Source organism: Mandrillus leucophaeus, unplaced genomic scaffold (genome assembly GCF_000951045.1).
Source record: "Mandrillus leucophaeus isolate KB7577 unplaced genomic scaffold, Mleu.le_1.0 Scaffold172, whole genome shotgun sequence".
In the NCBI taxonomy this organism is placed as follows: Eukaryota; Metazoa; Chordata; class Mammalia; order Primates; family Cercopithecidae; genus Mandrillus; species Mandrillus leucophaeus.
This window is the reverse complement of record NW_012101721.1, coordinates 4,314,829-4,340,980: the sequence shown is the minus strand read 5'-3', so window position 1 is coordinate 4,340,980 and position 26,152 is coordinate 4,314,829. Positions and strand designations below refer to the sequence as shown.

Here is a 26,152-nt window from a genome sequence, read left to right as displayed (position 1 = left end):
GTTTTTTAAAAGTCATGTTATTAAGCTGATTTGAAAATATCTGTACAAATTTATGATGCTTTCTATTTCCAATATAGATATTTCCTAGCTCTGTCTATTGAAAAGGCCTAGAAGCAATGATAACCCATTAGCAATAATCACTCCGAGCACCCTGACTGTGGTCTCTGAGAACCCTTCCTCAACAAAAGAAAACAGGCATCCTTGAAGGAAAGGCTGATTCCAGGACTGGAACAGAAAATATATATACCATAAGCCTGGACATCTTGTTATGCCAGAAAGCAAATAATCAAAGACAAATGGAACCGTATCATGGAACAGAGGAGGTAACCCAAAGGAATCTCTTCCTTGGCCATAGCTAGATTTAGCATCAAAAAGACTAATGACTGCAGTTAATTGAAATACATAATATATAAAATCCATGAGCTCATAATAATACAAAAAGAGACATGCAAGAATAAAAGCAAAATCTCTCATGTGTCATAAGTGGAGTTGGGTAAACCCTTATTTTGAAAATTGGCAACAAAAGGCAAATATGTGAACATTTATCCTCTTTCCTCTTAAAGAGAAAATCAATAACCCTAATAGATAAGGGAAATTTCTTCTTTTTGGAAGAATTACAGCTAATGAATACAGAAAGAATGACAGAATTAGGAAATCACCATTTAAATACTTCTACTTAAATAAGTAAGTAAAGCAGAGATCATCAGTGAATGAACTTTTTTAGAAGTTTGATTGGAACTTTACTATGGATATAGCAGGCTGTCACTTCTGAATGTGCTGCTCAAACTTAGCTTTATTAACAGCAGAACAACCTGTATTATGTCCTACATGATTTGATGCAATGTAAAGTATACAACACCACCTATGAAGCAGTATTCTTGCAATGCTTTTTACTCTAGATCATCTCATCCAATGACTCCAAAATTTTTATTTTCAGCTTTCTAGTCTAATGCCAACTTTACATGAGACATCTCCACTTACACTTGACAGACCTCAAATACAGCATGTTAATGCCAAAAGAAATATCTCCTCTCTACCAAATTTTCACCTCTTTCTGTGTTCCATTTCTTGATCAATGATAATAGTATCCACCCAGTTTTCAAAGCTGGAAAACCATATTTTGTTTAAGTAAACAATTATTGGCATCTATCCTGTGCCACATGCTATGTTAACCAATTTTGATACAAAGGAACAGGGCAAAATGACTATCATCCTCAATCTTGTGGAGAAGACCAAGCAGGTAGATTCAAAGTAATGCAGTATCACAAGAGTCAAGAAGTTATAGAAACACACCCACAAACAAAACCTGAACTCTGGGATAGAGAGATGCTATCAAGTTTTATAGAGGAAGTATTACCTGGACTCATTCATGAAGAATGAGAGAGTCAAGTTGACAAGGAAGGAAGGAGAGAGAGAAGTGGGACAAACTTGTTGAAAAAAAGGCTCATTCAGGAAAAGGCAAGAATTACGAACCTTTAGTGACACAAAACAATGAGAAAAAAGTGGGGAGGCAGCACCCAAATAATGAAGGATTTATATGACATGCTAAGAAATGTGGGCTTTAATCTTAAAAGTAGTGGGGAGTGGTGAAAGAACCATAATACAGACAGGACATGATTAGATCTGCCTTTCAGAAAGAGAAATGAGGCAAGATATTTAGAACTATGGCCAATGTGGCATAACGGAAATAAGATAGAGATTGAGGTCAGACCTGGTTTTGAATTCCAGTGTCTTCATTTGTCAACTCAGCCAATTTAGGAATTTAATCTCTGAACTTCAATTTCCTCAATGTTAAATTCAAAGAATTAAATTAGATGATATATGGAAAATGTTTACCTAGTTCTAACACATGGTATTATTCAATAATTTTTCCCTCAAGGCAGCTCAATTAGAAGTTTCAATGATACCCGCAAATTGTACACAAATAACTTGAAGGAGAATCCCAACATTCACTGAAGAAAATAAAGGGGAAGGAAGGTATTGGGGAAAAGGGTAAAATGAATTTAGGTTTTAGTTAAATGAGGTGGAGGTTTCCATACAAATATCAAAATGCAATGTCCTGTAGATAGAATATGAGTCTCAATTCAGGAGCGAGGTCTATAAGAAAGATGCTCAATTTGGAAGTCATCAGTATATATAGGTGGCTGCTAAAAATGAGGAGATGTTAATATTTTCTCACACACAAAGGGAGCTCTTGTACACTCTTGGTGGGATGTAAGCTGGTACAGCCATTATGGAAAACAGTATGGCAGTTCCTCTAAAAACAGAACTACCATATGACCCAGCAATTCCTCTGCTGAGTATCCCAAAGGAAATGAAATCAGCCCTTCATAGAGATATCTGCATTCTCATGCTCATTGCAGCAGTATTCACAATAGCCAAGATACAGAAACAATCTAAATGCCCATCAATAGATGAACAGATAAATAAATTGCAGTATATATGTACATTGGAATATCATTCAGCCTTACAAAAGGAGATGCTGCTATATTTGCAACAACATGAGTGAACCTGGAGGACGTTACGCTAAGTAAAATAACAACATTGAAGAAAAGAAATAATACTGAAAGAAAAATATTGCTTGATCTTACTTATATGTGGAACTTAAAAATTACACACAGAAACAGGGTAGAATGGTAGATATCCAGGTTGGGAGGAAGAGAAAACGGGGATATGTAGGTCAAAGGGTACAAACTTGAAGTTGTATTGGATGAATATCTAGAGAGCTAATGTACAGCATGAGGACTATAGTTAATATTGTATATGGAAAATTTGCTGAGAGACTAGATTTTATGTATTCTACCTCAGTTAAAAAGGTAATTGTGCAGTGATGAATATGTTAATTTCTTGACTATAGTAATCATTTCCCTATGCATATGTGTATCAAAACATTACACTGTATACCTTAAATGTATGCAATAAAAAATAAAAGATACATACATAAAATTTTTTAAATGTCCGACACACAAGACAAATATGTGTCCAAATACATCAGTCTCTCAAGCCTCTGCACCACTCTACATGCTGCTCCTTCTGACTCGAATGCCCTCCTGCCCCTCCTTCCACCTGTCAAACTCCCAATCACCCTTTAAAACCCAGTTTGAATTTTATTTCTTCTGTGAAGCTTTCCCTGACACCCCCAAAAAGAATAATGTTTCCACAGTGTTTTGTTATTTACTCCATAAAAGAAACAAAAACATGTATTTTAAAAAGCATCTGTCATCTCTAATAGCTTGTAAACATCTTGAGGAAAGAGACTAAGTTTTGCTTCTTTTTCCCCCAAAGAGAACTTTATTAAAACATTTACCATTTCTTTAGAAAGAGGTTTTACCATCTCTTTAGAAAGCTCCAGAATCTATAACCAGGAATAAGTGTTAATGGGATAAGAACCAATGAGAGGACAGCATATGATGCTGAAATGTACTTTCTTATTAATATGAATTCAATGGGCTCACGGAAGGAACCCTTTTATCAAACTGGGTAGAAAGCATTTTCTGTAAAGTATCTTTAGAAAAATATGTACAATTTGAAAAATGGTTATCCAAATTTAACAACTGTCATATAAAAGGCTCATAAAATGTGTGTGGCTGTGTTTCTCAAGATTGTGCGGTCAACTCTGTCACCCTGTCGGCAACCGTGGTCACATTATGCCTACACATTGTGGTTTTGTTCTTGGGGTTCTTAATAATGGTTGTGGTTTTATAAGAAAAGGAAATCTGGAAATCTTGTCCCTGTTATTCATACTCATGTCATTACTAATAAAAGTGGTTTGTTGATATGCTAAACAGGTTGTAAAAGCTGTCACTTTGCATGAGATTAACTAGAGAAATACTTCTTTATAGCATGAATATGCAAATGTTCAAAATTTCACAGTAAACTCAAGACATGAATTTCCAGTTCTCTCACCTTGTATCCAATATAAGTGCAAATTAACTTACATTTAACCTTCCTGGGCTGAGGTAAGTAAATTTGCAAACATAGAGTTAAAAGCTTCCTTTTTATTCCCCAAAAACATTTCTGTTAATTCACAGCCCTTCACTGGATCAGTCAAGATTTTTGACACTCTGAGGTGTCACCACAGAGGAAAGGACACCTCAGAGCAAAGTGATGGTCTCCCCAAATCTCAATTTCTCCTTCCATCTATTCAATTTCCAACAATAAAGATTTCAATTTCCAAATATATCCAAAAGATCTTCAGACATGCGGACAAGAACCCCATTCACTAAAACAAGGTGACCTTACATAGAGTAAAAAACATTCCCTTTTTGTCAAGGTTTATTTTTCCAGTCTTCACCTGAGGCTGGTAGCTAGCAGCGTCTTCTTTAAACATAGGGTTTTCCTTCATTGAAATATACCATGTGGCCCTTTGGCTATCTGGGCATGTTTTACAGCCTAAAGGTATAACACCGAGAGCACAGTGCAGTGGCTGTGGGGCTGAATGTGCTGAGCTAATCCTAACGTTTTCTGTACCTCTCAGCAGATCTCGGAGAGGCAAGGCAGATATTGCTGAGCACAGTGTTTCTCGCCACTGCTCCTGGTCTCAAAGCCTGAATTGTGTTATTTGCAGCTCTTGGTATGGAAAAAGGAGTGCTGGTGTGAAGATAAGCACCAAATAGCAGAGGGCTACATTCAACCCGAAATTTATACCCAGCGTGTGGGAACACTTGGGTTCCGTCATCGCACACTACAGAGCCTGCTCCAACCTCACAGGAGGCCAAGACATCCAGGCACCTATCTACCTTGTGAACCTGCTCCCAGCATTTCTAAGGGTCACTTTAATCCATGGCATGTGCCTCCCCCTGGTACTTGTGTGGCTACAACAAAGAGGAGGACTAGCAGATGCAAAGCTGTGGGAGCAGAGCCATCAGGGGTGCAGCTGGGGCCTCCATCAGGGCATGGTTTATGAAGGCCCCTAAGTGGTCTGTGTGCCACTTTGATGTCAGCTTCCCACCACCCTTCCGTCTCCCCGTACTTCCTGACCCCCAGCCTCTGGTTTCTCTATTCTCCTCCAACTCACCAGAGTGGAGGAAGCATCCTCCATGGAGATGCACAGCTGTGATCCTAGCTCCATGCTTGGAACCATTTTATGCATCTTTAGTCCTTAGCACTGGGCCCAGCACATAGTAGCAAGCAATAAATATTTGTCAAATATGTGATGCTATATCTCTGTGTATCTAGAACATGACATAAAACAGAAGATAAATGGTAATGTACATTAAAAAGGGACACAGCACATTTCAGAAATTAATCAAAAATAAATCTTCTGTGACCTGAGGGAAGGAAGAATCAAAATAAAACAGAGCAGCACCATGATCATCTATGAACAAAGGACCAAAATGCTGTGTTTATAGTGAGGATAATCATGGAAACTTCTTTCCACCTCCTGATTTCCGGGTAAGGGAGGAGGGATACGGAGTTGACATTATTGTGTGGGGAAGAGACAGTAATCTAAGAAGCAGGAAACCTGGGTCTTCCAAAAAATTTACATACAGCCACTAATTGCCTTGTCTTCGAGTTCCCTCCTTTTTGATTATGCTAATGATACATACTGAGAACCTGAAAGATCCCAACGGAGAAGACATTGAAGCAGCTGTAAGGAAGAACAAGGTTCTGGTCTGAGGATCATTTATTCAATAAACATGTTATTTACTCATCAACTATTACATGGTAGGCCTTCAGATGGGGACACAGCGCTGAACAGGACAGGTGTGGTCCCCGTCCTCATTAACGATGGTAGAGAGAGAATACCAGTAAGTAACAGGCTATTGGAATACTGCATGATGCCTGCTATGGAAGGGTACCAGGGTGAACACATGGGTCACCCACCTCAGAGATGGGGGCTTGAGGAAACTGTCCCAGAGGAAGTGATATCTAAGCCAAGATTAGAAGAAGAAGTAGGGCTCAGAGAGGTGGAAGAGAAGGGACAGAGAAAATAACCCAGAGGGAAATGTGGGAAAGCATTCCAGAAGGAACAGCATGTACAAAAGGGACCATCTTTTCATGTGGCTTTGTGTCCACGTCCTCTCCGTGTGTGTGCTCTTATTTTCAGGTAAGATGATTTGTAAAATAATGTGGCACTTCTGTTAAGGCTCATTATATAGATCATTTTTACAACTGTCAGAATTCCAAAAAAGTTTTTAAATAATAATAACAATAATAAGGCTTACTTTCTCCACTTACAGAATAAAATCTATCTCAGAATTCAATCTACCCCAGGTCAGAGCAAAAACATACCATTAAATTGTCTGGTGATGAATTATGGACAGGTAGGTTTTTTAATTGGGAAACATTTGATACTCCATCACTTTATCTATGATTTTCTAACCTGAGAGACCACGGTAAGGAAGATGGATAGAGTTAAACCTGTTTTCTCTTAACTTGTGACTCCTACTAAATTTTCAATTGCTCTTGAGCAGGCTCTTGAGTGTCCTACCCTTGCCTGAATGTCCCTACTACACCTAGTATAAGACTGAGTCCAGGACCTTTTATGTGCTCCTCAGTCTCTCCACCAACCCTAGGATTGCATTCAAATAAAATTAACAGCAACAGCGCACCCCACACCAAACACAACTGGGAGGCAGGGCTGCAGAAACGTTAGATCACAGGCTTAGCAACAGACAGCCTGGATTTGAATTTTGACTCCGGTAGTTATTAATTGTGTGGCTATAGGCAAACTACTTAACATCTTCTTGCTTAATTGCCTAATCTGTAGAAGGAACATAAGATAGGATTAACCAGCCAGGCGCCATGGCTCACGCCTGTAATCCCAGCACTTTGGGAGGCCGAGGCGGGCAGATCATGAGGTCAGGAGATCGAGACCACGGTAAAACCCCGTCTCTATTAAAAATACAAAAAATTAGCTGGGCGTGGTGGCAGGTGCCCGTAGGCCCAGCTACTCTGGAGGCTGAGGCAGGAGAATGGCGTGAACCCGGGAGACGGAGCTTGCAGTGAGCCGAGATCGTGCCACTGCACTCCAGCCTGGGTAACAGAGCGAGACTCCCTCTCAAAAAAAAAAAAAAAGATAGGACTAACCTCATAGCATCGATTGTTTGCCCCAAATTCACTGAATGATCAGGTATCTGGCTAAATCTTCATCTTTTCCCAGAACTCTTCCATTAGGCCCCCTCTAAGTCAATTCAAAATTGAAGCTTTATGGTGATTTTTCTTTTGAAATACCAGTACCTGAAAATTTAATGTGTTTTGACAACCCACTTCGAGGGCCACACCTTGAACCTTGTTATCACCTGAATTGCTCTACTTCAGAAAGACTGCCTTTCACACTTACTTTCTAACCACAGCCTCTTACTCTTCTTTATTTCCTATAAGCTTATTCTCATTGCACCTCCCAGAAACTCTGAATTCAGTCACAGATTCAGTAAACAAAAATAGATCGAATGCCAGGCACTGTTTCCTTGTTTCTTTCCTTTTCTTTCATCTTATCAGATCTCTTCTGGTCCCAATTTCCTTTTCTTCCCAACCAGGGCCCTACAGTTCATTATATGAACTATTTTCTCTGCTACACCCTCAAATTCACTGAACACATGTTTTTCTGTTTGAAGCCTCAGTTTCCTCTCAGTTTCAATTAATATATGCAGAGGAAAGCATATATTAATTCTTAATTTGTCTCTTGGACAGTTTCATCTTTCTGAAGGTTAAAGAAGTAATAAGCAAAAATTGTTTGTCTAGATCCTGTACATTACTGGAGGTTACAAATTAATTTGTATTCTCACCCCATACCACATATCAAATAGGTCCCAGGTTATTTATAGATTCAACTTTTTAAAAAATCCAACTATTACAACAAACTCAGGGGATATAGTTCTCATAAGCTCTTCTTTAAAAAAATACAAAAGACTAGCTTCAGCTCAACACGAGATAAATGATAAAGACTCTTATAAACAGAATGACAAGTACTGAATCCACTTAATTATAGTACTAACCAAAGAACAAAATAAAACAAAACTATGCAGATTATAAAGAGAAAACAATGTAAATATTATATACTATGACAATATAGAAATGTTGTAAATTTAAAAAGTTGGTGAAGGACAGGTGGAGATACTTCCTCATCATTTTTAGCCTCGTGTTAAAAGATACTACTTAATATATTAACAGGATATATATAAATATAGACAGTTTATTAAAACTTGTTTTTAAGAAAATAGATGTAAACACAAAGATAAATAAGCAACAATATAGTCATAGAGAGAAAAAATTGGAGCAGGGAAGTATACATAAATATTTTAGTCACCGTCTATGCTAGGGAGTCAATAAACTCTGCCGAATAAAGAAAAGATGAAGTATTTTATGTAAATATATTATACGTATAAATTTTTATGTTATGTAAACAAAATCACGACCGGGCATGGTGGCTCAGGCCTGTAATCCCAACACTTTGAGAGGCTGAGGTGGAAGGATCACTTCAGCCCAGGAGTTTGAGGCCAGCCTGGGCAACATAGTGAGACCTCATTCCTACAAAATATCAAAAAATTAGTTGAGTGTGATGGTGCATGCTGATGGTCCCAGCTACCTGGGAAGCTAAGGCAGGAGGATCACTTGAGCCCAGGAGATGGAGGCTGCTGTGAGCCATGATTGCGCCACTGCACTCCAGCCTGGGCATTAGAGTGGCCCTGTCTCAGAAAAGAAAGAAAGAAAGAAAATCACTAGAACAAAAACGCAAACCTTCCTATTTTTCAGAACAGGGCATGCTTTTAAACTTCAATGTAGTTATTCCATTTCCAGGGTGCAAGTACAAGATTATACTTTCAATACTGTAATAGCAAAAGATTGAGAAAATCTATATGTCCAGCAATGAGAGACTGCTTAAAAAATCCATACAGTGAAATGCTGTGTATCCATCTTAATGGATGACTGAGGGAGTTCAGTATGTCCTGAAATGAAAAGACATTAAAAATACATCATTACACAAAAAAGCAAGGTACAGAACAATGCATTTTATGTAAAAAAGAAAATATAAGTGATATATGCATGTACACATACATATGTACACATAGGCTCTAGAAAGGTATTTATAAGGAGGATAAGAGTGATGAATTTGGGGGGGAAACTATGTGGCAGGAGACAGGAATGAAATAGAAATTTATTTCCACACTTCATTCCTTTTTGTGTCTTTTGAATTTTGTACCATGTTTACATGATACCCATTCAAAATTTAACGAATTTTTACAAAATGTCTTTGCATTTCACTGTTGAAAATGTTAATTTTTTCATTATGACTTTTCCTTTCATTCTATTAAGACTCAGAAATACCTCAATATTTCTTAATAATTACTTCCTTCAATTTGCTATTGTAATCATTTTTTAATCAAATAATTTTTTCTTAGCCATATATTTTTAGGTTCAATGGGTTTTTTAAATGGATTTTTAACATCCTATGGAATAAGTGGTTAAAGTACAAATGGAACAACTGACTCATGTGATTTACTCAAAACTTTCAGCATTTTAATTATGGCCAATTTCTAGATTGAACACTTCAGTAGTTATATATGAATAAAGATATAAATGAATTATTAAGGTTAATGAAATAAGGACAGGTTCAGCTGCATACACATGATAAGTCATATTCTTTGCCATTTCAGTTTTGGTGAGGACAAGAGATGCCTATCTTTCTTCATCACAGGGATACTTTCCTAATATTCTCTCCTACCATGAAGCACCACTGTGTCCAGAAGTTTCAGCAGCAGAGACTAAGCTGAGAATAAAGGAAATCATGGAGAAACTAGACCAGCTGACCCCACCCAGACCTTTCACCCACATGAACACCACCACCAGTGCTGCACACAGCACAGCCACCATCGTCAACCCTCGAGACACACACCACAGGCGGGACTAGCTGGACATCCTGCTGGAGGTGACAGACCACTTGGTGGGACATAGGAAGCAATACAGCAGGGATTTCCTGAGGGCCAGGATGTCCTCCCCAGTGCTGATGGCAGGTGCTTCAGGAAAGGTGATCAACTTCAACAATGGCACCTAACTGGTCAGCTTCACTTTGTTCTGCGGGGGCCAGATACCCCTGTCTCTGCTGCTCACCCACCCCAGTGAAGGAGTATTGGCTTTCTGGAGGACGAGACACCAAGACTGTGACAGGATCATCTTCACAGGCCAGTTTTCCAGGGGCACCTCTCAGGTCAATACTGATTGCACTCTGATTTCAAACTCAAATGCTGGATTGTGCCAGTACCTGCATACCCAAGAAGCCTTCTACTGCTACTCAGAGGTCAGGGACCCACTTGAGCAGGCAGTCTGTCCTTTCTCAGATCTCAACCTCTGTGCTGGGAAATCCACTGCTCTCTTCAAAGCTGTCAGACAGGGTCATTTACCTCTGCCAAGGTTTCTGCTGCTTTTTGTTTAGCTATGCCCTGTCCCCAGAGGTGGGGTCTACAGAGGCAGGCAGGCCTCCTTGTGCTGTGGTGGGCTCCACCCAATTCCAACTTCCCAGTGGCTTTGTTTACCTACTTAAGCCTCAGCAATGAGGGGTGCCCCATCCCCAGCCTCGCTGCCACCTTGCAGTTAGATCTCAGACTGCTGTGCTAGCAATGAGGGAGGCTCCGTGGGCGTAGGACCCTCTGGGTCAGCTGTGGGATATAATCTCCTGGTGTGCCCTTTGCTAAGACCCTTAGTAAAGCACAGTATTAGGGTGGGAGTTACCTGATTTTCCAGGTGTTGTGTGTCTCAATTTCCTTTGGCTAGGAAAAGGAATTCCCTTTCCCCCATGCACTTCCCAGGTGAGGCGATGCCTCGCCCTGCTTCAGCTCTCGCTGGTCAGGCTGCACCCACGAACCAGCACCAACTGTCCAACATGCCCCAGTGAGATGAACCCGGTACCTCAGTTAAAAATGCAGAAATCACCCGTCTTTTGTGTCGCTCATGCTGGGAGCTGGAGGCTGGAGCTGTTCCTATTCGGCCATCGTGGGCGCGCCCCTTGTTGCTGTTTTGAAGAGTTTTTTTGTGTGTGTGACTTAATCTCCTTCACTTCAGCTCTGATTTGGTTATTTCTTGGCTTCTGCTAGCTTTGGGGTTTGTTTGCTCTTGATTCTCTAATGCTTTCAGTTGTGATGTTAGGTTGTTAATTTGAGACCTATCTAACTTTTTGATATGGGTGTTTAGTGCTATTAATTTCCCTCTTGACACTGCCTTAGCTGTGTCCCAGAGATTCTGGCATGTGGTATCTTTGTCCTCATTAGTTTCAAGGAACTTCTTGAATTCTGCCTTAATTTCATTATTTACCCAAAAGTCATTCAGGAGCAGGTTATTCAATTTCCATGTAATTGTATGGTTTTGGGTGAATTTCTTAGTCTTGATTTCTAATTTGATTGTGATGTGGTCCAAGAGTCTGTCTTTCATGATTTCAGTTCTTTTGCATTTGCTGAGGAGTGTTTTACTTCCAATTATGTGATCAATTTAAAAGTATGTGCCATGTGGCAATAAAAATAATATATATTCTGTTGTTTCTGGGTGGAGAGTTTCATAAATATCTATTAGGTCTATTTGATCTGGTGCTGAGTTCAGTTCCTGAATACCTTTGTTAATTTTCTGTCTCAGTGATCTGTCTAATATTGTCAGTGGGGCATTAAAGTCTCCCACTGTTATTGTGTGAGAGTCTAAGTCTCTTTGAAGGTCTCTAAGAACTTGCTTTATGAATCTGGGTGCTCCTGTGTTGCGTGTATTGTATTTAAGTTAGCTAGATCTTTTTGTTGAATTGAACTCTTTACCATTTGAATTCTTTACCGTCTTTGTCTTTTTTATTTGTTTGTTTTATCTTTCCTGGTTTAAAGTCTGTTTTGTTAGAAACTGGGATTGCAATCCCTGCTTTTTTTCTGTTTTCCATTTGCTTGGTAGATTTTTCTCCATTCCTTTATTTTGAGCCTATGTGTGTCATTGCATGTGAGATGGATCTCTTGAAGACAGCATACCGATAAATCTTTGTTCTTTATCCAACTTGCCACTCTGTGTCTTTTAATTGGGGCATTTGGCCCATTTACATTCAAGGTTATTATTGATATATGGGGATGTGATTCTGTCATCATGATGTTGGCTGGTTATTTTGCAGACTTGTTTATGTGGTTGCTTTATAGTGTCACTGCTTTGTGTACTTCAGTGTGTTTTTGTAGTGGCTGGTAACAGTCTTTCCTTTCCATATTGCTTCCTTCAGGAGCTCTTGTAAGGGAGGTCTGGTGGTAAGAAATTCCCTCAGCATTTGCTTATCTGAAAAGGATCTCATTTCTCCTTCACTTATGAAGCTTAGTTTGGCTAGATATGAAATTCTAGGTTGGAATTTCTTTTCTTTAAGAAATATTGAATATTGACCCTCAGTCTCTTCTCAGTTGTAAGGTTTCAGCTGAGAAGTCTGCTGTTAGTCTGATGGGCTTCTCTTTGTATGTGACCTGGCCTTTCTCTCTGGCTGCCTTTAACATTTTTTCTTTCATTTTGACCTTGGAGAATCTGATGATCATGTATCTTGGGGATAATCTTTTTATGAAGTAATTTACTGGGATTCTCTGCATTTCCTGAATTTGAATGTTGGTCTCTCTAGCTAGGTTGGGGAAGTTCTCATGGCTGATATCCTGAAATATGTCTTCCAAGTTGATTCCATTCTCCCCATTTCTTTCGGGTACGCCAATCAGTTGTAGATTCAGTCTCTTTACATAATCCCATATTTCTCAGAGGTTTTGTTCATTCCTTTTTATTTTTTTGTCTCTATTCTTGTCTGCCTGTCTTATTTCAGAAAGCCAGTCTTCAAGCTCTGAGAGTCTTTTCTCTGCTTGGTCTATTCTGCTATTAATACTTGCATTTACGAAATTCTTATAGTGTGTTTTTCAGTTCTATCAGGTCAGCTACATTCTTCTCTATACTGGCTATTTTGTGTGTCAGTTCCTGCCATGCTTTATTACAATTTCTAGCTTCTTTGTATTGGGTTACAACATACTCCTGTAGTTCACTGAACTTCATACCTGTCCATATTCTGAATTCTACTTCTGACATTTCAGCCATCTCAGCCTCAGCTGGGTTTCAAGCTCTCACTGGAGAGACGATGCGATCCTTTGGAGGAAAGAAGGCACTTGGGCTTGTTGAGTTTTCAGCATTCTTTGCACTGATTCTTTCTCATCTTTGTGGGATTATCTACCTTCAATCTTTGAGGTTGCTGACCTTTGGATTTTTTTTCCTTTGTCCTATTTGATGACTTTGAGGGTCTGATTGTGGTATAAGGCAGATTAAGCCAGCTGGCTTCACTTCTGGGAGATGTTAGGGGGCCAACACTCAGCTCCCAACTCCTGGAATGCATGCTTTAACTGTGGGGGACTTGTACTGGGCCTGACTTTGTTCTCTGGGCTGGAGACTGTGTGTGCTATTTCACTAGAGGTGGTATCGGCTTGGGGTGGCACAGGTCTGGGTGCCTTCTCTGTGCCCCATAAGCAGGAGTGATCACTCAGGGTGTGGGAGGATTCCCTGTTTTCTGTACAGAATCAGTGCAAGTGTGGGGCACTGGCTAGGTGGGGCTTCCTGGCTCTGTGCTGGCCAAGGATTTGTCTGCAACAGCCATCACTGGGGGTTAGTAGGGATGCATACTACCCTCCTACTGGCAGGGCAAGTGAAGCAAAACCCACCCCTGCAGACACACATCAACCAAGTGATGTGGGGAGTTGCCATGGCCTTAGGGGAAGCTGCAGTATGGGGAGGAAATTTGCAGGCCGATGTGTGGCCATAGGGGCCACCTCTGGAGCTTTCCACTGGTCAGGCACAGTCTACAGGCACAGAAGCTATGGTGTGGGCCTCCAGAGCCCCCCGAGACTGCCCTGTAAGCAGGTAAGGCCAGGCTGGGGCCCTGGGAGAGGCCAGTGGACCAAAGAGTGCTCAGGTTGGACCAGCCCTGTCTGATGTGCAAGACTACCCTGCAGAGATCAGGTCTGACAGTGCGGACATTTTCATTTATTGTGTTGGATACACTATGGATCTTTTCAAACTAGAGACCAGTGTTCTTAATTTCAGAAATATTGTATTATTATTTCTTTGATAATGGCCTCCCTGCCAATTTCTCTATTCTCTTCTTCTATAATTCCCAATACTTCAATATTGTATCTCTTGGATTTATCTTCTAAGCTTCTTAATTTTTAAACTTTATACCTCTTTATTTTTTGCTATATTTTCTGCAAAATTATCTTGACATATCTTTTGGCACTTCTATTGATGGTTTTTTTTAAGTCATCAATTTTTTTCATTTTAAAAAGATCCCACTTGTTCTTTGAATATTCTTTTTCACAGAATTCAGTTGTTTCCTGGATACAACATTTTCCCTGATTTCTATGAATATATTCATTTTATTACTAATACACATTTTATTTGAAGTTTTATTTCATTCTTGAAATTGTCTCTGTCTCTTCTAGGTTCCTTTCATCTGTGTGACCATCTGGTTTCTCTTTCACACAGGAAATGTTCATCAAATACCTGAAATCCTTAGCCATCTCCTCATACCATTATGATATCCACTTAAAAAGCCACCTGGATGCTCTATGTATATGGATGGAACTGATTAATACGACAGTCTCACTGTGCAGTGATGAGGTGGCAAACAGGTCTATTCATCAGGACTTACACCCACAAATACCAGCATCTGAAGCTTTTGTCTTGGCCTGCTCAATTTCTTATGAAAAAAAAAAAAGTATCTAATCTCTGAGGAGTCCAGCTCCTAGCCAAAATCCTACTGTGTGATCTTTCAGGCCCAATCACAGGTGCCACAACCACTTTATCTGGGAGCCTTGAAGACACCTTTGTCTACTGTGACTCAGTATTCACTGTTTTTCCACCCCTAGCCACTCTCAGTGGCTAAATAAGTAAATAAATAAGTAAGCAAGCTGGGGATAATAATTCTCCCAGGGAAACTTAAAGGAAACAAATCAAACTCTTTCGGAATTCACACACAAAAGCCAAACCACATAGGTTTTTCATGTAACGTCCTACCAATCACAAGATCACAATATAGAATTACACAAGAAAACCATCTACCATAACCAAAAATAGAAGGATTTCATGGAATTCGATCTCCAAGAAATTCATATGCGAGTCATCATTGAAGACTATAAGCATTTAAAATTACAAAACAGAATCAAATCTATGTAAAAGAAGAAACTAGGAAAAACATCACACAGGCTGGCAAAAGTACTACACAATACTTCCAGATATGAAAAATATAGTCATTAAAATAGCAAATAACAGTAACATTACAAAGCCCCATCATCTTAGAAAGTCCCTAATCTTATAAATTCTGTGGATGGGTCAAACAGCATATTAGACAAAGATGAAGAGAGAAATAGTGAAACTGCAGATAGACCTGAATAAATTACTCAGAATATAGTGCAAAGAGGATGGAAATATAAAATAGAAGGCTAGAGACATAAAGTATATAATGAGAAAGTCTAAAAAGAGCCTTTTTTGGGGGGAGTAGAGAGAAGAATTTGAAAAGATAATTAAGAATTTTCTATAAGAAACATGTGACTCCTTAGATTAAGATTCCCAATGAGTCCCAAGCAGCGTAAAGAGAAGTAAATCTACACCTAGGCACAGTACAGAACACCCAAGAGATATAAAATGAGTCTAAAATTTCTTGTATTCACAATAGAATGAATGCTGGTACTTTTTCCTGAGATAGAGAACAATGAAAGAAGTCCAGAGTTTGGCTGGAAAGAACATGAACTTGATATGGGACATTTTACTTTGGGAAATCTCTGGGCTGTCAAAAGTAGAAGCCAAGCAGTCGCTTGTGGAAAAATCTTCTTTCACATTATTTGTCTAAGACAGGGTTTCCTAACCATTGCACTATTGACATTTTGGGCTGAATAATTCTTTGTTGTGGGAAGCTGTCTTGTGCATTGTAACATGTTTAGCAGCATCTCTGGTCTCTACCCACTAAATGCCAGTTAGCACTCCTCCTAATTGTGAAAAACAAAAACTAGATATCCCCTAGAATACAAAATCACCTCTAGTTGAGAACCACTGGTCTAACAGAAGATGGTGATTTGGTATATACAGTATCTACTAAGAAGCTACAGGTTTTTGTTTTTTTTGTTTGTTTGTTTGTTTTTTATGTTCTCATGGATACATTGAGATACTAACTCTCTTCCAAAGCCCTTCTTACCTCCAAAGCCCTTCTCTCTGATCTTGAGCCACAGTGCACTTCATTTGACAGCTCTCTTGGCCTTCTTGGAGCTTTTCTGATCCATTAGCCCTGGAATAAATAAGGCACTGACTTTCATAGTCCCAAGATTCCTCCCTGAATCTTTAAGTCCCTATATTTGAACAGCAGAACAGTCATTCAGAATTAAATGGTTTTTGTAACTTGTAAAATACCTTAAATAACTACAATAACCATAAATATTATATTCTGTCAAGTTAAAAGGTCATTCAAAGATAACCTGACATTTGTGGTGATTTCAATGCTTAAGGGAAAAACCGGCTAATTGTCTCTTCCCCTTTCTTGAGGGTTGATTCTGTACATTGAAATAATGCAAAGCTTTGAATCCACTGAGGGCTTGGAGAGTAACCCTAAGTCTGCTTTTTGCTGTAAGGGGTAGTGCTTAGAGCAATGGCTTCCAAATTGACTGGATGTCTCAGAATCACCTGGAAGAGCTTTCTAAAAACAGAAACTATCCAGTTTCTACACTGAAAATTAGGTCTGGGGTGGGGTTCCAAAATCTGTATTGTTTTAAAAAACTTCCCATGCATACTGCTAGGTTTCAGAACTACTTTAAAGGATGGACATCCCTACTCAGGTGAATAACTATTCGGCTTCATCACTGACATGGCCCTAAAATAATGGTTTTCTGTGTTGTAAGTTACAGTTGTTGTTAAAGATGTCAGCATATTCCTAAATAATTCATGGTTCAAAGAGAGTATCAAATATAGAAACTTCAAACTGCAAGTATAGAAACAGAATAGAAAGTCTAGAAAAAGACCAACAAAATACACTCAACTGATTTTCAACAAAGGCACCAAAATAATTCCATAGGGAATGGACAGTCTTTTCTGCAAATGGTGTTGGAACAACTGGATATCCAAATGGGGAAAATAAAAATGAACCCTGACTTCTCCTTCATACCAATTCATACCACTTCATACCAAACATAAAAATTAATTCGGGAAGAATGATGGGATCAAGCACAAAACTATAAAGCTGTAAGAAGAAAATAAATTTACAATATTTAGATAGGTAAGGATTTCTTAAGTAAAACACAAAAAGCAAAGATCTTCCATTCTTCAAAAGACACTGTAAAAAGGATAAATCACAAACTAGAAGAAAATATTTACAATACATAAATATGACAAACAGCTTATATCCAGAATATGTGGAGAACGCTTACAACTCAAATAACAAAGAAAACAGACAACCCAATTTTTTAACGGACAAAAGGACTGAACTAACCTTTCACCCCACAAAAGTATATGAATGGCCAATAAGCACTCAAAAAGATGTTCAATATCATTATCCATCAAGAAAATACAAATTTAAAACACATGATATGCTACTTTGTACCCAATAAAGTTACTAAAACTTAAAAGACTGACAATATCAATTATTAATATCGATGTGGAATAAGTGGAAATCTCATGCATTTCTGTATGTAATATATATGGTACAAACACTAGAAAACATTTTGGCAGTTTCTGATAAAATTAACCATACCCCTTGGCCCAGAAATTCCAGTAAATATGCACCCCCCAAAAATGAAAACATGTCCACAGAAAGATTTTTAAAGGAATTCCTATAGCAACTTTATGCATAATAGCCAAAAAACTGGAAACAACCCAAAAGTTCATCTAGAAACAGGGTAACAAATTGTGGTATAGTCATACCATGGAATGCTGCTCAGCAATTTAAGAAAAAAAAAGAACGAACTGCTGATATAAGCAACACTATGGATTAACCTCAAAATCACTTTGCTGAGGGAAAGAAGCCAGACACAAAAGAGCACATACTATAAGATTTCATATACACAAAGCCCAATAATCAATGAAATGAATCAGTAGTGACAGAAATCAGCAGCAGTTGTCCATGAGGATTTGGAACTGACTGGAAGGTGATGGGAGAGAACATTTGGGGTAGTGAAAGTTTCTGTGTCTTGGGTGGTGTGTTGGTTACACAGACACATGTATTTGTCAAAACTCACCAAATTGTACAACTAACATATGTGCATTTCACTCTGTATACATTTTACTTCATTAAAAAACTAATCTAATTGTACCCTTAAGATATGTGTATTTTATTGCTTGTAAACTATACTTATTTGTTACAAAAGCTTAAAAATGCAGTTACAGGCTATTAAATCTATAAATACAGCAAAATCTACAAATCAAAACTGTTATGAGGACAAATACATTCAGAAGAAATTTTACAGTCTTAAATATATTCATTTTAAAAACAGAAAATCAAAATGAATTTGAAAAATGGCAAGAAAACAAGATGAGAAACCTAAGATATCAAGAGAAATTATTAGAAAATAAAAATAGATTTGATAAATACATCCAAGAGCTAATTTCTTTGCAAATATCAATAAAATGGACAAACCTCTTACATATTTAAACAACAGAAAACACATTCAAAACATTAAAAGCACGAATTAGGCTTTATTCATAGATATAGAAGTATGTTACAATGGTGTAAGAAATTTAAACACAGTAACCTAAGCTAAAAATTCTGAAAATAAGGATAAGACACGTGATTTTCTAAAAACACATAAACTTACAGAAAAGACTTGAGAAAATAGTTCATCTGGATGTCAATAATCATGGGAGAAGTTGAAATTTTTGCCTAAGAAATAACTCCAAAAGCAGTACCATGTCCAGACAATTTTACAAGTGAGTCCTATTGAAGCTTCAAGGAAAGATAATTAACATGCAATTTAAGTTGTTCCAGAGCAGAGAAAAAGATGGCACACTTCCAATTCATTTTCCCAAACCACCAATACTCTAATACCAAAGCCCACACATAAATACAGCACAAAAAAGGAAATCACAAACTAATCTCACTATTAATATAAATAACATGCTAATCCACTAGCATGTTAAAAACACCAGTCAATTAATTAGTCACATCAATACCTCTGAAGATTAAAATTAATTATTTCAATAATTGCAAAGATTAAAAATAATTAAACTGAAAGCAATATTAAAATAAATACAAAAGCCTCATGAAAATAGAAGAAAACTTCCTTAATCTAATAGAAAATAGTTATTGCATATTGATAGCCAATATTATGGTTAATGATAAAATATAGAGTGTAGTCTCATTAAATTCAGGAAGAAGAGCAGTGTGTTCATTACTCCTTTGCATTTTTCTGTAAGTTATAGCCAATGTAATAAAGGACAATAATTTTTAATTGATTATTTTTTAATTAATTATTATGGACACATAATAGTTACACACATTTATATACACATGTGACACACTGATACAAGCATACAATGTCTAATGATCAAATCAGGATAATTGGGATATCTATCACCTCAAGTATTTATCATTTCTTTGTGTTAGAAACATTCCAGTTTCACTCGTTCAGTTATTTTAAAATATACAATAAATTATTGTTAAATGGGGACAAATGTCTCTCTGTTTTCAAGTGATTCTTCTCTATATGAAAAACCTGAGTAAATAAAATGAAAATGTACTAGTAGAAGTCAGTAAGATAACTAGTTTAAAAAGATACAAAAGTCAGCAACATAGATATAGATATTGACATCAATACAGATAATATAGACATAGATCTCAACGGTAATCACTTAAGAAATTTAACAGGAAAAAAGTTCCATCTTAAACAATAATCAGAAACATGCAATACATAAGAAACATCCTAACAAGAGATGCAAAACGTCTTATATAATGAAAACTACCAAACTTCACTGAGGCCCAAAAAAGACAATCTGTTTATTAGTACGTTTAATAACATAAACATAAAGCAATTTAAATGAAGATACCAATGAAATGCTTAAGAAGTAAACTCAATTATTTCAATGTTCATGTGAAAGAATAAACAAGTTATAACTGACATAAATTATTTTAAAAGATGCTTAATAGCATAATAAAATATGTGGAATATCTTTGTATTTTACCAAATACAGTTGTTCATTGCTTAATAACAAAGATATATTCTGAGAAATGCATCATTAAGCAATTTTGTTGTTGTACAAGAGTGTACTTACACAAACCTAGATGGCATAGCCTATCACACACCTAGGCTATATGATATTGCCTATTGCTCCTAGGCTACAAACCTGTACAGCATTTATACTGTTTTTATACTATATTTATACAGTATTGAATACTGTAGGCAACCGTAACACGATGATAAATATTTGTGTATTTAAACATATCGAAATATAGAAAAAGTACAGTAAAAATATAATATAAAAGATAAACAATGGTACCCCTGTATAGAATACTTACCACAAATGGAGCTTGCAGGGCTGGAAGTCGCTCTGACTGAGTCAGTGAGTGGTGAGTAAATGGGAAGGCCTAGGATATTACATACACTATGATAGAGTTTATAAACATTTGCACTTGCTGTACAAAAATACTTTTTCTTTATATCTTTATTCTATAAGCTTTCTGCTAATTTTAAATTCTTTTTCTTTCTTAATTTTGCTAAAAATTAAGACACAAACACACACATTACTCTAGGCCTACACAGGGTCAGGATCATCAATATCACTGTCTTCCACCTTCACATCCTATCAGACGGTGAGCTGCTCAGCGGCAGTAACATGGGGGGGTCATCTCCTATACTAACAATGCCCTCTTCCGGAATACCTCCTGCAGGACCTGCCTGAGGCTGTTTTAACAAGTAGAAAAAGTACATGCTGAAATAATGATAAAAAAGTATCATATAGTAAATACATAAACCAGTAACATAATCGTTTATTATCATTATCAATAATGTACCATACATAATTACATATGTTATACTTTTATATGACTGGTAGCACAGGTTTGTTTACACCAGCATCAGCACAAAGACATAAGTAATATTACACTACAATGTTATGATGGCTACTACATCACTAGGCAACAGGAATTTTTCAGCTCCATTATAATCTTAGGAGACCGCCATCATATATATGGTCCATTGTTCATCAAAACATCATTATGCAGCAGCTGACTATCAAAATATACTATAAAGACACACATATTAGAGTAATCGGGTATTGTAACAGGGATAAAAAATCAAGAATCAGAACAAATTATATATAACAACTACTTCTACGATTAAAAAACAAAACAAAACAAAAAATGTCGAGGAGGTGGAACAAAATGGCCAAATGGAAGCCTCCTGTGATCCTCCCCACTGCAGGAACAACAAATTGAACAACTATCCATACAATAAAGAACCTAAAGAACCAAAAATCAGGTGAGGGATATCACAGTACCTGGTTTTGTTCGTTTATTTGTTTGTTTTTTTGAGACGGAGTCTCGCTCTGTCACCCAGGCTGGAGTGCAGTGGCCGGATCTCGGCTCACTGCAAGCTCCGCCTCCCGGATTCAGCCATTCTCCTGCCTCAGCCTCCCGAATAGCTGGGACTACAGGCGCCTGCCACCACGCCCAGCTAATTTTTTTGTATTTTTAGTAGAGACGAGGTTTCACCATGTTGGCCAGGATGGTCTTGATCTCGTGACCTTGTGATCCACCCGCCTCGGCCTCCCAAAGTGCTGGGATTGCAGGCGGGAGTCACTGCACCCCTCCCACAGTACCTGGTTTTAGCATCATATTAAGGAAAGAGAAACTGAAGAGGGTAGGAAAGACAGTCTTGAATTGCCTACACCACCCTTTCCCCAGTAGCAGTGGCATGGGATGGAGAGGAAAATCTGTGCACCTGGGGGAGGGAGAGCACAGTGATTGTAGAACATGGCATTGGAACTAAGTCCTGCCCTGTCACAGAGGAAAGCAACGTAGGACAGAACAGCTGGCACCCACAGAGGGAGCATTTAGACCAGCCCTACCAAGAGGCAAATTGTCCATCCCAGAAGTAAGGACCTGAGTTCCAGCAAGACCCACCAACATGGGCTGAAAAGCTCTGGGGTGGGCTCCTAAATTAATTTGAAAGGCAGTCTAAGCCACAAGGATTGCAACTCCTGGGCAAGTCCTGGTGCTATGCCGGGCTTGGAGCCAGCTGACTTGGGTTACACATGACCAAGTGAGATACCAGCTGCTGTGCCCAGGACAGGGCTTGTGTCATCTGTCTCCCAACCCCAAGCAGTGCAGCTTGCAGCTCCAGGAGAGACTTCTTCCCTGTGCTCAAGGAGAGGAGAGGGACAAGTGAAGAGGACTTTGTCTTGCAACTTGGAAACCAGATGAACCACAGTGGGATAGGGCACCAGGCAGAATCCTACAGCCCCCATTCCAGGTCCCAGCTCCCAGACATTTGTAAACACACTCTGGGGAATAAGGGAACCCCTTGTGTTAAAGTGAAAGACCTAGTCCTGGCGAAATTCATCACCTGCTAACTAAAGAGCCCTTGGGCCCTGAATAAGCTAATAGTAGCCAGGCAGTACTCACTTCAGGCCTTGGGTAAGACTCAGGGCAATGCTGGCTGCAGGTGTGACCCAGCACATTCTCAGATGTGGTGGCTCTAGGAAGACACTGCTTCTGCTTGAGGAAAGAAGGAAGACTAAAGGGAACTCTGTCTTGCAGCGTGGGTACCAACCTGGTAACAGTGGGGCAGAGCACCAAGTGGGCTCCTGGGGTAGGGGCGGCCATGAGGAGAGACCCTTCTGCTTGAGGAAAGAGTGGAGAAAACTTTTGTCTTGTGGCTTGGGTCCAGTTCAGCCACAGTAGAACAGAGCACTAAGGTTCTCAACTATAGTCCCTGGTCCCTGAATGGCATCTCTGGACCCACCAGCAGCCAGAGAGAACTCACCGCCCTGTAAGGAAGGACATAAGCCTGGCTGGATTTCCCACCTGCTGACTGTAGAAGCTCTTGAGCCTTGAGTGAACATAGGCAGTAGCCAGGGAGTGGTCAATGCAGGCCGTGGGTGAGACCCAGTGCTGTGCTGGTTTCAGGTCTGATCCAGCACTGTCCCACTGGTGGTGGCCACAGGTGTGCTTGTGTCACTCCTTCCCCAGCTCCAGGCAACTCAGCATAAAGACAGAGATTTTTGTTTGTTTGGGGGAAAGTAAAGAAAGAGAACAAAAATGTCTGCCTGGCAATCCAGAGAATTCTACCAGATCTCACCCAAAACCACGAAGGTGGTACCTCTGAGTCTACAAAAGTCACAGTATTACTGTGTTTAGGGTGTGCCCTAAAGCCAATATGGCTGCAGTGACCAAAGACATCACAACATCCAAGTTCCTCTGAGTACCTGGAAAGCCTTCCCAAGAAGGACAGGTACACACAAGCCCAAACCATGAAGACTACAATAAATACCTAACTCTTCAATGCCCAGACACTGAAGAACATCCACATGCATCAAGAACATTCAGGAAAACATTAACTTACTAAATGAACTAAATACACCATAACAAATCCCAGAGAGGAAGAGACATGCGACCTTTCAGACAGAGAATTCAAAATAGCTGTTTTAAGGAAGCTCAACAAAATCCAAGGTAACAGAGAAGAAAGTCAGAATCATATCAGATAAATTTAAAAAACAGATTGAAATAATTAAAAAGAATCTAGCAGAAATTCTGAAGCTGAAAAAGGCAATTGGTCTATTGAAGAATGCATCATAGTCTCTCAGTAGCAAAATGATCAACAAGAAAGAATTAGTTAAGTTTGAATACAGGTTATTTGAAAATACACAGTCAAGGAGACAAAAGGAAAAAAAAATAAAAAAGAAGAAGGTATGCCTACAAGATCTAGAGTCTCAAAAGAGCAAATCTAAGAGGTATTAACCTTAAAAAGGAGGTGGATAAAGAGATAGGAGTAGAAAGTTTGTTCAAAGGGATAATTACAAAGAACTTCCCAAACATAGGGAATATATCAATATTCAAGTACAAAAAGGTTACAGGATACCAAGCAGATTTAATCCAAAGAAGACTACCTAAGGCATTTAATAATCAAACTCCCAAAGGTCAAGGATTTATAAATGATCCTAAAAGCAGCAAGAGAAAAGAAACAAATAACATATTATGGCGCTCTAATATGTCTAGCAGCAGACTTCTCAGTGGAAAACCTACAGGCCAAGAGTCAGTGGCATGACATATTCAAACTGCTGAAGGAAAAAACTTTTACCATTGAATAGTATATCCAGCAAATATATCCTTCAAATATGAAGGAGAAACTAAGACTTTTCCGAACAAAAGCTGAAGGATTTCATCAATATCAGACCTTTTCTATAAGAAATGATAAAGGTAGTTCTTCAGTCTGAAAAAAAGGAGGTAAATGAGCAATATGAAATCATGTGAAGGTATTCACTAATAATAGTAAAAACACACACAAAAAAAACAAAATATTATAACACCGTAATTGTAGTGTGTAAACTATATCATGAGTAGAAAGACTAAATGGTGAACAAATAAAAAATAATGACTACAACTTTTCAAGACAGAGACAGTATAAGATATAAATAAAAACAATAAAAAGTTAAAAAGCAAGGAGATAAAGTGTAGTATTCACATTAGTTTACTCTTTGCTTGCTATTTTGTTGTTTGCACAATCAGTGTTAAGTTGTCATGGGTTCAAAATGATGGGTTATAAGATATTATTTGAAAGCCTCGCAGTAACAAATCAAAAATCATACAACAGATATACAAAATAAAAAGCAAGAAGTTAAAACATACCACCTGAGAAAATCACCTTCACTAAAAGGAAGACAGGAAGAAGGGAAAGAAGGAAGAGAAGACCAGAAAGCAACCAGAAAACAAATAACAAAATGGCAGGAGTAAGCCCTTGCTTATCAATAATAACATTGAATGTAAATGAACTAAACTCTTCAATCAAAAGTAACAGAGTGGCTGAAAGGATAAAAATAAAAAGACCAAATAATCTGTTGCCTACAAGAAACACACTTCACCATAAGACATACATAGACTGAAAATAAAGGGATGGAAAAGGACACTTCATGCTAATGAAAACCAAAAAAGTTTGTAAGTATGAATAGCTACACTTAAATCAGACAAAACAGATTTCAAGACAAAAACTATAAAAAGAGACAAAGAAGGGCATTATATAAGATGGTCAATTCAGAAAGAGGATATAACAATTGTGAATATACATGTACTCAACATTAGAGCACCCAGATATGTAAAACAAATATTATTAGAGCTAAAGAGAGAAAAAAATCCCAATACAATAATAGTTGGAAAATTTAACACCCCAATTTCAGCATTGGACAGATCATCCAGACAGAAAATCAACAAAGAAACATTGGGCTTAATCTGCACTATAGATCAAATTGACCTAATAGATATTTAGAGAACATTTCATCCAATGCCTGCAGAAAACACATTCTTCTCAGCACATGGATAATTCTCAAGGATGAACCATATGTTAGGCCACAGAAAAGCCTTTAAAGATTTTTTAAAAACTGAAATTATATCAAGTATCTTTCTGAAAACAATGGAATAAAACTACAAATCGATAATGAGGGATTTTTGGAAACTATACAAATACATGAAAATTAAACAATATGCTCTTAAATAATAAAGATCAGAGCAGAAATAAAATTCAAACAAAAAATACAAAATATCAACAAAATGGAAAGTTGATGTTTTTAAAAGATAAACAAAATTGACAAACCTTTGGCTCAACTAAGAAAAGAAGAAAGCAGACCCAAATAAATAAAGAAGAAAAAGGAGACATTAAAACCAAAACTACACAAATTCAAAGGATCATTAGAGGGTACTATGAGCAACCACATGCCAACAAATTGGAAAAGCTAGAAGTAATTGATAAATTCATAGACACATAAAACCTCCCAATATTAAGCCATGAATAAATCCAAAATCTGAACAGGCCAATAACAAGTAATAACATTGAAGCCATAATAAAAAGGCTCCCAGCAAAGAAAAGCCCAGGACCTGATGGCTTCATTGCTGAAGTCTCCCAAACGTTTAAAGAATGAATAGCAATCTTACTCATACTACTCCAAAAAATAAAGAAGGTGAGAACACTTCCAAACTCATTCTATGAAGGCCGTTTTACCCTGA

The 26,152-nt window shown here is 38.0% G+C and overlaps 1 pseudogene; it reads left to right on the top strand.

Annotated features, from left to right (window-relative positions):
* Positions 1–5,976: 5,976 nt before the first annotated feature.
* The window catches only part of LOC105537453, a 37,170-nt pseudogene continuing 16,994 nt past the window's right edge, over positions 5,977–26,152 (top strand).